Genomic DNA, 10,867 nt, shown 5'->3' with positions numbered 1-10,867 from the left:
CTATCCTCTAGCCCCTGAGCATTTGAAGGTTACCGAGAGTATGCTCTCACCGTATCAACGAGACATGGTGCAAGAGCTTCACACCGGAGGGTTGGATTGTGATAAGCTGGTGCCCAACCTGATGAATAAGGAGAAACATGTGCTGCATTACCGGAATCTACAGTTGTACTTGGATCTGGGAATGAAAGTCAGCAATATACATCGAGTCCTGAAGTTCACGCAAGCGCCTTGGATGAAAGACTACATTGACAAGAATACGGAGCTGCGCAAAGAGTGCAGGAGTGATTTTGAAAAAGACTTCTTCAAATTGATGAATAACAGCGTTTTTGGCAAGACTATGGAAAACGTGCGCGGTCGCGTCGATCTCAAAGTGTTACGAACGGAGGAGGAAGGTGATAAGTTGCAGAAGCTGATTAACAAGCCGACATACAAGCGCCATGTTATCTTCAATCCTGACTTGGCTGGTATCGAAAGCCAGAAGGTGAAAACTACCCTGAACAAGCCTATATACGTCGGTATGTCAATCCTCGATTTGGCTAAACATCTGATGTACGATTTCTACTACAACCATCTCAAAAGGCGGCACAACATCAAGTTGCTGTACACTGACACAGATTCTCTGATCATCCAAGTGTTTACAGATGATCTGTTTGAGGACATACGTGAGAATATCGAACTGTATGACACCAGCAACTATGCGAAGGACCACCCTTGCTACAGTGAGAAGAACAAAAAGGTTGTCGGCAAGTTCAAAGACGAACTCGGAGGCAAAATTATGACAGAATTTGTTGGAATCCGTTCCAAGGTGTACAGTTACACTGGTGAGGCGAGTGGTAAACGCGCCAAAGGTGTAAACAAGTCTGTCTTGAAAAAGACAATCAATCACGACGACTACAGGATATGTCTGCTGGACCAGCGAGTCTTTCACCGTGAAATGACCAATCTACGAAGCCACAGGCACAGGATCTACAGCGAAACTACCAACAAAGTCACACTGTGTCCACTGGATACCAAGCGCTTCATCACAAGTGATGGAATAATGACACTGGCATATGGATATGTAGATATACCTCAGCATGCATTGCACAGGAAGAATGGATAACTAACGTACATTATCTCATCGTTGCCGTTGTCACTGACCCCCAGTTCAACCTAGTGTCTGCCTCCTGCAAAGACATCATCATTTTATATCATATTCTATGTGTGAAAGAATTCATGGTGATTACCACCTACCCTTCTCTCCTTTATGACCAAACACCATTTGTTCGGATGAAAATCTCTCCCCATTCTTCATTGAAGCATTCACATTTTAAGGTAGTTGAAAGCCTCCACCGTGACAGCAATAATGATAGTACTGATACTTTTGAAGGACATGCAGTCCTTTCACGGTTTTCTGAAAAGTGACTGCAAGCCCTAGAACTCAGTTTTACAATGTGCGTGGTGTATCCAATTGGCCTTTGTAGACTAATGCCATGATGAGCTCATTTTACTAATACCTCATCAGACTTTATCAACCTTCCAAAGGCAATAACCATATTGTGTAAATGATCCCATATTGATGAAACATGACACTACGAATGTACGTACACATGACATTGTATGGCAGAAATTGAGCATGCCACGTGCAAATGCATGATTTTATTGATTTTATGAGCCTTGAGGATGGGTACACGTACACATGCATGCCGGATTGTTTGCATATGCGTATCTAGGGCTTCTTAGGTTTGTGCGAATAATTATGGTATGCAACCCCGGAGGCAACGCACGAAACATACATCCCTCCTTGTGGGCCTGATTGAGAGTCATTGCTCGGTTAGCATTCAAACTTCCAAAGGCTGCCTCAAAATGTAGGAGGAGAGAACATGCACAAGTATCCGAAATCCGGTCACAGTACTATTAGGTCAGAACATGGACAGAAACACCACATCCAAGAAGAGCCAAAGAACAGGGCAAGTTAAGGATGGCGCACATAGTAAACATAGCGGGGATGGTCGGAAAGGATATAATTATCATAAACCCTTTAGAGCTAGGACCGTACCTGAAGCGGTGGTACACGACCCTATGCGACCGCTTGCGGTCGCATAGGGTTCTGTCGTGTACCACCGCTTCAGGTACGGTCCTAGCTCTAAAGGGTTTATGATAATTATATCCTTTCCGACCATCCCCGCTATGTTTACTATGTGCGCCATCCTTAACTTGCCCTGTTCTTTGGCTCTTCTTGGATGTGGTGTTTCTGTCCATGTTCTGACCTAATAGTACTGTGACCGGATTTCGGATACTTGTGCATGTTCTCTCCTCCTACATTTTGAGGCAGCCTTTGGAAGTTTGAATGCTAACCGAGCAATGACTCTCAATCAGGCCCACAAGGAGGGATGTATGTTTCGTGCGTTGCCTCCGGGGTTGCATACCATAATTATTCGCACAAACCTAAGAAGCCCTAGATACGCATATGCAAACAATCCGGCATGCATGTGTACGTGTACCCATCCTCAAGGCTCATAAAATCAATAAAATCATGCATTTGCACGTGGCATGCTCAATTTCTGCCATACAATGTCATGTGTACGTACATTCGTAGTGTCATGTTTCATCAATATGGGATCATTTACACAATATGGTTATTGCCTTTGGAAGGTTGATAAAGTCTGATGAGGTATTAGTAAAATGAGCTCATCATGGCATTAGTCTACAAAGGCCAATTGGATACACCACGCACATTGTAAAACTGAGTTCTAGGGCTTGCAGTCACTTTTCAGAAAACCGTGAAAGGACTGCATGTCCTTCAAAAGTATCAGTACTATCATTATTGCTGTCACGGTGGAGGCTTTCAACTACCTTAAAATGTGAATGCTTCAATGAAGAATGGGGAGAGATTTTCATCCGAACAAATGGTGTTTGGTCATAAAGGAGAGAAGGGTAGGTGGTAATCACCATGAATTCTTTCACACATAGAATATGATATAAAATGATGATGTCTTTGCAGGAGGCAGACACTAGGTTGAACTGGGGGTCAGTGACAACGGCAACGATGAGATAATGTACGTTAGTTATCCATTCTTCCTGTGCAATGCATGCTGAGGTATATCTACATATCCATATGCCAGTGTCATTATTCCATCACTTGTGATGAAGCGCTTGGTATCCAGTGGACACAGTGTGACTTTGTTGGTAGTTTCGCTGTAGATCCTGTGCCTGTGGCTTCGTAGATTGGTCATTTCACGGTGAAAGACTCGCTGGTCCAGCAGACATATCCTGTAGTCGTCGTGATTGATTGTCTTTTTCAAGACAGACTTGTTTACACCTTTGGCGCGTTTACCACTCGCCTCACCAGTGTAACTGTACACCTTGGAACGGATTCCAACAAATTCTGTCATAATTTTGCCTCCGAGTTCGTCTTTGAACTTGCCGACAACCTTTTTGTTCTTCTCACTGTAGCAAGGGTGGTCCTTCGCATAGTTGCTGGTGTCATACAGTTCGATATTCTCACGTATGTCCTCAAACAGATCATCTGTAAACACTTGGATGATCAGAGAATCTGTGTCAGTGTACAGCAACTTGATGTTGTGCCGCCTTTTGAGATGGTTGTAGTAGAAATCGTACATCAGATGTTTAGCCAAATCGAGGATTGACATACCGACGTATATAGGCTTGTTCAGGGTAGTTTTCACCTTCTGGCTTTCGATACCAGCCAAGTCAGGATTGAAGATAACATGGCGCTTGTATGTCGGCTTGTTAATCAGCTTCTGCAACTTATCACCTTCCTCCTCCGTTCGTAACACTTTGAGATCGACGCGACCGCGCACGTTTTCCATAGTCTTGCCAAAAACGCTGTTATTCATCAATTTGAAGAAGTCTTTTTCAAAATCACTCCTGCACTCTTTGCGCAGCTCCGTATTCTTGTCAATGTAGTCTTTCATCCAAGGCGCTTGCGTGAACTTCAGGACTCGATGTATATTGCTGACTTTCATTCCCAGATCCAAGTACAACTGTAGATTCCGGTAATGCAGCACATGTTTCTCCTTATTCATCAGGTTGGGCACCAGCTTATCACAATCCAACCCTCCGGTGTGAAGCTCTTGCACCATGTCTCGTTGATACGGTGAGAGCATACTCTCGGTAACCTTCAAATGCTCAGGGGCTAGAGGATAGTCGTTATGATATCGATGAAGTTCCGCTGGGTACACCAAATCACACTCAACAATGTAGCCTACATCACTGTTCGCTTCTGTGCCCAAGATGGTGTCGAGGTCCTCACTGATCCAGTGGAAATTAGAGACTGGAAGGTACTGTGACATTGCCCATCCATACAGATTGTTAGCATCCAAGTATTGGATATAGGATGATGGTTGCGTTTCTTCGAAGTCGTCCATATGCTTATTGTTCGCCTTGGCATATCGATGACTTGCCATGCTGATACCGCCTCGTTTGCCTTTCTCGACAAACAAGTATTTGTCAACATCGGTCAACAATTCCAGTTTGACATTGGAGAGTTTGAGCAAGGCATCCCAACTATACCCCGGCAACGTATAGTAGTTAGCAGGATCCAGATGGTATATGTTCAAAGCGGTCTTCCTGAAGTTTTCGAACACATCAGCAAGTAGGTATACGTCAGCTTGCAAGTATATGTCATGGTAATGTGCCAGATCTTCGCATTCAAACGCTTGCCATACATGCTGCGCCCTTTCATACTCCTCCAGGCTGATTCCAGAACCTGATAATGTTGAATGAAATGACTCTCGAGATGGCAGCTCCGTTTCATTGAATCTTGCAAACGAGTCCATGTACTCATAAGGATACACTCCTTTCTGGCTCATCAAATCCGGCTTTTCCAGTGTGTTAGTATACACCAAAGCCTCCGGTGATGTGGTCTTCACCAATTTGTCGAGAGAGGCATTTAGAAACGCCAAACTGTCGATGAAGCGAAACTGCCTCCATGTGAAACTGATGTACTTTTCCATGTTGTTTGGGATCACTGAGATACCGCCCACCTGTCTGGACTTGGACTTGCCATACTTATTCACATAGTCCACCGTCTCCACGTTCGTCACACCACCAATGAACGAAATCAGATGGTGAGCGTCGTAGTGCTTCAGATTGTGAAATACTATGGGAATGTGCTGGAGATAAGGGTGAATCCGTAGCTCCAAGTTGCATTTACTATGCGCTGCTCCACGGTACTCTCCTGTAATGTGATCATGGTCGTGCACTTTCCTTTGAGACACCACACACCCGTAACACCAGGCATCTACAAATTGACCATTGGAGTCGAAACCCTTCTTCTTGTAGACCCTGCAATCTTCGTCAAATTCCACCTGGCATTTTCCACAGTTCGAGGATCTGTGGTACGTCTCCCAAGCTTCTCGTGTCATAGTACCTTCCAATGGTATGGCTTGGCTGCAAATCCAACATGACGTAGCATCCGCATGCGCTCGACATTCTACATCACTCAGCTGTGCAGGATCGAAAGCGCTATTTCTTGATTCCATCTCCACTTGCAAATCCCGTTCCTTTGACTCCAGCCATCCAAACAGAATCTCCATCGCGTCCTCGCCTCGGTAGAAACATTCGTCTACTTTTTCACCATCACTCCGTATCACCACAGCACCAAAACTACACGGCTCGTGAATACCGGTTCGGACCGTCCCATTTCCTGCCTGTTCGTGAACAGGTTGAATTATGGACTCCAAGTCAGCGTAAATAATATACGGGCATTTCATCATATTCTTGAAGTTCTTGAATTGGAGAATGGGCTCGTTTCCATCCTGGTCCTGGTCGGGCATCACAATCCTACTAGGGGCGGTTCCAACGCCATTACAATCTTCCTTGTGCCGTGTCAGAGCGCTCTCTGTTTTATGGGAAGATAAGCACCTTTTGCAAAAGTACTTGCGATTGGCTCTCTTGTTTTGGTCGAATAATAACCGATTGAAATCCTTGATCCAGCAGTAGTGATATTTGACTTCTTCCTCATCGTGTATCAAGAGTATGCAGATGGGATCCTCGCATTCAGAGATGTAAAGGGGATGCAGGCCTTCATCATATCCATACACATTGACGCCCAAATGGTTCAGCTTCTCAACTTTGGGAATATCACTCAGTTTTACAGGGAACGTGATATCTGCGAAGTCCAAATCAGCATCGAAGGTAATGTATTTCTTCACACGTGTCGAGTTCTTCTTGACCGGATGTAATTCACTCAATAACGCCCACTTAAGGCATTGGTCGTCTTTGTTTTGAACGTTGATGATGGCCTTTTTAGCCTTCAAGTATGGCGGAAGATCGATGTAAGAACCAGTTTTCATAGGCTGATATCGTGCAATGTTTAATTCCATGCTGAGAACTCTGTCGATGATCCATCCAGAACCTTCGTTGATCCATTGCCCCACCATTTTCTGTACATCTGACATCATCTCGTTAGTGATACCAGCAATCTGTAATTCCTTCAACAGGACCTTCGTCTTGGATCTAAAATGAGGAGATTGGTTGATAACCTTTCCCTGGTTCTCTTTCGACATCCGAATGTTCACTACCAGCATCACCTTGATTCCATTATTCCTCTTTATTTCCATTTCCATCACCTTGCGAATGGCCGCATAATTCGCATCCAAACTCACCACGAGATCCAAGTCATTTACATCCATCTTGTACGTCTTTAGCGCACTTCGTCGCGCAACATCAACCAATTCAAACCCATCATCACTTTCTCTAGCGCGTTTCTCCGGTGGTTCATCCTCAACTTTAGCTCCTGGATCATAATGTCTTTTCATCTGGCGAGGAGTATCTAGCTGATGGCTACTGGCGTCCATTGTTGTCCCCTGTGTCAAGACAGTCAAATCGATTGAAAACCAGCATTCGTTCCGTCAGTCAGAAGAGCTTCTTCGCCACTAATATCTGAATCATGCGACACATTTTCCTGCCAACTGCGTCCTCTCAATCTATGGAGGAAATATTTTTCACATCTTTAAATATATCAAACAATCACTTCATTTTACGGACGTAGTCCTACAGGTAAGATGTCGTTTCTCAATTTCTATTGTACATGAACTAACCACTGACACTCAAACTCCAGAGAGAACATGCTTTAGGGTGTGACATCTTCAGGGTGGTTTGCAGGAATGGAACTGAACTTGAGAACAATGAACACACTTTACAATTAACCCATCATTGGCGTTCGTGATGTGTTTGTGTATGGCAAGGACAATTTTAATCACAACGTTTGTCGAAAGTTAGCCGAAAAGTTAGCCGAAAAGTTAGCCGAAAAGTTAGCCTTGCATGACAAAAGCTCGTAAGCTTTGCATCCAGCAAACAACCAAAATACACAAACAAGCAGCTAGATGTACTAAGCTGCTGAAGAAAAAAAGAATAGAAAAAAGAAGAAAAAAAGAAAAAAAGAACCTCCACCATGGGCAGCATTCAGCCACTTTGTGTGTTTTGGTCTGCGTGGTACCAATGAGGGAGAAACTGGTCCGGCCCCTAAGCACTGATGAACCAGATCTTGTACCAAATCCAACCGGATACCGGCCAGATCTTTCGACCACACCCTCTTCAGGCCTGCTTTAAACTGACCAGAGTGGCGGCGCACACGGGGATTGAACCCGCGATCCTCTGCTCCGAAATCGCAGCAATGAACCACAAGGCCAACACCGTATACTGATTACCTCTGGTCTAATACCCTTTACATACTGTAGTTTCTAGTATTTCCCTCACTGCAGCCCATTGTGAGTAAGACTGAAGAGATGCTAACATATTTCAAGTAAGTTGTAGGAGACTAACTACTACCGGTATTGATAAGCTAAAATACTGGTAGCGGAGAAACTACGATTAATGGATGTCTATTCCAATGTTGATAGTGGCTATTGCTACCGCAGTGGACTTTCATTATTAGCGACCATATCCAGTATTAATGATACTTACCAGCGTGTGTGGTCAGAAAATGGCGGTTAAAATCATGTTGGGTCTAGTACTGGTGTGCTTAGCGGCTATTGCGATAAATGCAGATTGTCATCGCTAGCGCCTAATTCTCATGTTACCGGCATCTCCAAGTGGTAGTTGCAGGAATTTGGCGTCTAAAACCATAATATTAGCTTCTGATGCACACGTTGCTAGCGGCTATTACCGCGTTTGAAAATTTTCATTGCTAGGGATTATTTCCTGTATTAATGACATTTGCCAGTGTTGGCAGCTGGAATATAGTGACTATAACCGTATCATCTACTCCCTCTCATGCTATTAGCAGCTATTCCCTGTGTTTGATAGTTGTCATGGCTAGCGGCTATTTCCTAAAAGTAGCGCTTTTAGCGATATGTGACTGTTTTGTGGGGTAGAATGTGGTGTCAACATCAGCTATTACCATGTTGCCGCTTCTAGTTCTGCTCGCTTTCTGTAGAAAATATATTAATTTGTATTCCCGCGTTAGCGGCTATTTTTTAGTTGAATTTTTTTGTAATGAAGATAATGCAGTGATACATAAGACTAATGCATGGCACTATTTTGTCGATTCCGCTTTGGTTTGGCGTGCATGCGCAGTGTTGATGCCGATTCCCTTGATCAGATTTCTTGCCCCACCTCCACTGCTTCGGCTGCCATCGCTGTGTGCATTCCTGTGCTTTTTTGCCTGCACTTTCACCTTGATGGACCCGTTTGTGGCTATCTTGAAGAAAAAAAGGGTACATGCGCATGTACATGCATAATAGTATGCACACTATATTGTACGGTCACAATCCGTTCACTATTTTTTGCCTAGAAGTGTTTGATGCCGAGTTGCAACGCTGACGCCGAGGCCTCTAGTCGGTTGAGTTGCTTCCAGCACGTCGGTAGGTACGTCTTCCACACACACCCTGTGTGTTGTTTTTGTTGTTCGCTGCATATTTTCCAGTAGGGCGGTGTTAATAGTAAAAAGGAGAACAGAGAAAGAGAAGTTTAGGACTATTAGCTTGAGTCAGGCAATTGCTTTGATGTGTGTGGTGGTGTTCTTCTTCAGCATAAATTGCTACAAGTCGCGAACAGTGCATTTCAAGAAACTAACGCAAAAGTAAGCGCAAAACCAAGCGCAAAAAAAATCACGGTTCGCGTGAGACTCGGCCGAAGGCCCAGTTTTCCGCCATCCGCAGGAACGCCACCACCCTCTTGGGTGAAAAAAAGTTTTTAAAAAAAGTAAGTAAGTATTATAAAAGTGAGCGCAAAACTTACCAGATTTACCACTAATACCCCATTTACCCCTAATAACGCATTCACCCCTAATACACCATCTTCCGCTAATTTCCAATACTAAGAAAAATTTGGAAAAACCGGTGAGCCAGAACCATCCCCTTGTATTTCCAATACTTAGAAAATTTTCGAAAAAAAACAGGTGAGCCAGAACCATCCTCTTCTATACTACTCCGGCACAGTCCCTTTGGACAAAGTGATGCATTTTCTAACAACGTTTGCCAAGGAGTTTCGGGAGGACATGGCGACCACCACGAAGCAACTACTGACAGCGTTTGACAAGCGCCTGTCCAGTGTCGAGGATCGTCTTGTCAATGCTGAGCGAGAATTAAAAGAGCTCCGCACCTCAAACAAGAAACTGGCAAGTGAAGTTTCCCGGTGTGTTTCAGGGACCTCATTGACTGGTGGAATGTCGTCTGGCGGGGAATCCGCCATTTCTGGCATCAAGAAGGATGTTGCCAAGCTGTCTGCTAGACTTGGGGACGTCATTGCACAGTCGATACCAAATTTGGCACATTCTTCAGGAGCAGGCTGAGCGTGTGGCTCGCGCGGATAGCGTCATTCTGCGATGCGTGCCAGAAAATGTTGCGGAAACATCTTCCCAGCTGGTGCAGACAGTACACGGACTGATCCAAAATGGGCTCAACCCCCAGGATGTGCTCAGCGCCGAGAGACTGGGCAAACCGAGAGATCGTAGATCTACGGCCAATGAGTCACCACGACCGAACAAACCCCGCCTGGTTCGCGTCCGGCTGTCAAGAGCAGGCAAAGATCACCTGATGCGCAATAAACATCAGGCAGCGCTTGGCGACACACAGGTTTACGTTGCACATGATCTTACCCGTGATGAGCAGAGTAAACGCAACGATGTGTGGCCTACGTTCCGTAAGCTCAGGGAGCACAACATTCGCTGTACGCTTCCTAGGTATACTATCATGCTGAAGGGGAAAGCAATGACTGATGAGGAGATCGCTCAGGTCTTATCGCGATCTGCGTAGGGGTGCGACGGTGGTTTGGCAGCAGACATGGCGGGCCCGGACACAGTGAACAGCTGTCGCGTGCGCGCTTTGCCCAATTCAATGCGTACATCAGCCCTGCCTGACGATGACGATGCATCCGTCGTTCCGGTACGTACATGTAGATCTACGTGCATGTCTCTCAATATCTGCCACATTAATATATGCAGCATTAGGAACAAGCTTTTATATATCCATGACTTAATCGTTACACATACATTGGACATTTTATGCATTACTGAAACTTGGCTGGATGCGTCGATCGCGGACTCGACGATTTCACGGCCTGGTTTTGAACTCATTCGACGGGACAGATGTGGAGGAAAGGGAGGAGGTGGTGTACTGCTGTATGTTCGAAGAACAATACGGATGGGTTTCGTTCACTTAAGCCCACATGATAGCGAGCTTGAGGCAGCGAGTGTGGTACTAGAGCTCCGCAGACCCGGACGCATCACGTGGTGCCTGCCTATAGTTTGTGTGTACCGACCCCCGTCGTCAAGAGTAGGATTCTGGGAACAGTTTACTAGCTATATTGATGATGTGACTCGCCAAATCAAGCATGGTTCGCTATGCATTCTAGGAGATCTAAATGTAGACTGTTTATCCGATTCACTTCCTTCCCACTTCAGAGATATGTGTGCTGCCCA

Source organism: Sycon ciliatum, chromosome 13 (genome assembly GCF_964019385.1).
Source record: "Sycon ciliatum chromosome 13, ocSycCili1.1, whole genome shotgun sequence".
Classification (NCBI taxonomy): domain Eukaryota; kingdom Metazoa; phylum Porifera; class Calcarea; order Leucosolenida; family Sycettidae; genus Sycon; species Sycon ciliatum.
This window is presented reverse-complemented; position numbering follows the sequence as displayed.